The 2220-nt window shown below is 40.2% G+C and overlaps 1 pseudogene; it reads left to right on the forward strand.

The window, feature by feature from the left end:
* The first annotated feature begins 2073 nt into the window (after positions 1-2073).
* LOC145408663 (5S ribosomal RNA) lies at positions 2074-2192 on the forward strand (annotated as a pseudogene).
* Positions 2193-2220: the final 28 nt, after the last annotated feature.

A 2220-nucleotide genomic window follows, 5' to 3' on the forward strand; every position in this document is an offset into this window, starting at 1 on the left:
CCTTCTCCCAGCCATTCCCCAGCCACTTATACTCGCATTACTTCCATCCTCCACGTTCAACAATTCCTTAAAGTGTTCTCTCCATCTGCTCACTTTTTCTCCCTTCTCCACTAGTAATCTACCATTTTTTATCTTTCACTCCCCTGCTAACTTCACTTCCACCCTGTCTTACTCTTTTCACCTCTTTCCAGAACATTTTCTTACAGTCCCTCCACTTTACACTCAAATTCCTTCCAAATTCCTCATCCACTCTCTTCTTACTCTCTCTTACTAATCTTTTCACCTCTCTCTTTCTTTCTACATATAACTCTCTCTTCCGCCTCTCAACTTATATAATTAAGTTTGGTAAAAGTGAAAAAAGACCAGATTGAGATTACAAGTTAGGAAGTTCAACCCTACACATATCAGAAAGGGAGAAGGACCTGGGAGTGATTATCAGTAACAGACTATCTTCGGCTGACCACATCAGTTAGAAGGTAAGTAACATGTATACACTGCTTGCTAATATGAAAATAGCATTCACATCCTCGTATATAGGCTAAGTGAAATCATGCCGAGAAGGATATTTACATTATTCATCAGACCAACCCTGTAGTATGTATGAGTAATCTGGAATCCCGATATTTAAACAAGAAAAAAATTGTTTCATTTAATGCTAGTAAAAAACTCAAATATATACAATTTACTAATAGACAGATATTGCCTGACTCGTATATCACCTTCAGTGCTACTAATATTCCCATCTCCAAAAGATTTGAAATTCTCGGTGTCTCACTAAACAGTGCCCTCAGCTGGACCTCTCATGTCAGATCACCTCCTAAAACCGCCTCAAATAAACCTGGATTATTGTACAGAGTCCGTAACTTCTTCATTGACGAGCAGTTACAGTAGCTATAATTTATAAGACTCAAGTGCGATCTCAGCTTGAATATTGTTCAGCCGTGTGGAATGGATGTGGAGAGGTTGCACTAAAACAGGTAGATGAAATTCAGAACAAAGCTGTTGGAATTATGAAAAACCTCTGCTGTTATAAATAAACTCCCTCCCCTACCAGTAATAAGGAATGTTGCCTCCCTTGCATTGTTTTGCATATATTATTATGGCAAATGCATAGACAAAGTTGCATCCATTGTGCCGCCTCTCCATGCCTTCCTTCGTGCTACTCAGGCATCTGGTAGCGTTCATGACTGGAATGTCACACAGCCATATTGCAGAACTTCTGCCTATCAGAATTCTTTTATTTCCCGAACTGCATCTCTCTGGAACTCGCTACCCCGGAGTTGTTTCCCCCCAAACTTCAGCCTGCACTTTTTAAGTCCAACTGTCACAGATATTTTATGAATGGAGGACACCAGTAATCTGGTGTATGGATTATTTTTTTATTCATTTGTTTTTCCTTCCTCTGTTCTGTTATTAAAAAAACATAGATAAGATTGAAAAAGTACAAAGGGCAGCTACAAGATGGGTACCAAGCTTCAGAGATTTAAACTATGAAGAAAGACTAGAAAAACTGAATATAACAACACTACAGGAGAGAAGGAAAAGAGACGTGGTTATGCTATATAAATGCATCTCAGGGAAAGAGAAAATAGACATTAATGAACATATAACCTATGGGGAAGCATCAACAAGAGGACACTGCAAAAAAAGACACACACACATAAAAAGAGAGGCAATAAAAAAAGGAGGTGCGCATCCACACGTGTGTTCAAACAACTGTTGGCAACATGTAAGCAACACAGTAAGGAACAAGCTGCAAACATGTTGGGAACAGCAGCATCCAGATCGTGTCAGCAACATCCTGATGAAATATCAGCTGCCTGGTATGGACATACTTATCCCATTACCTCTGCTGCCAGTGTTCTAAACTGCACTGAAACATGTTTGCATACATCTGTCCAAATACTGCTGCAAACATGTTCCCGAAATGTTGCCAGCTGTGTTGCCAACATGTTTGAGTACACATATGGACTTGCCCTAGGGAAATTCAGTTTCCCAAATAGGGCAATTAATCGGGGGAATGCACTATCAAATGATACAGAGTGTGCCAAAACAATTCACAAATTTTAGGATATGTATAATGAAAGCACGTTGAGTACACCGCTTCCCGTCCGATCAGCGAAGTTAAGCAACGTTGGGTCTGGTTAGTACTTGGATGGGTGACCGCCTGGGAACACCAGATGCTGTTGGCATAACGTTCTCCCTACATGTCAAGTGGGG

Source organism: Coenobita brevimanus, chromosome 8 (assembly GCF_032717465.1).
Source record: "Coenobita brevimanus isolate Jiangsu-jjx chromosome 8, ASM3271746v2, whole genome shotgun sequence".
Lineage (NCBI taxonomy): Eukaryota > Metazoa > Arthropoda > Malacostraca > Decapoda > Coenobitidae > Coenobita > Coenobita brevimanus.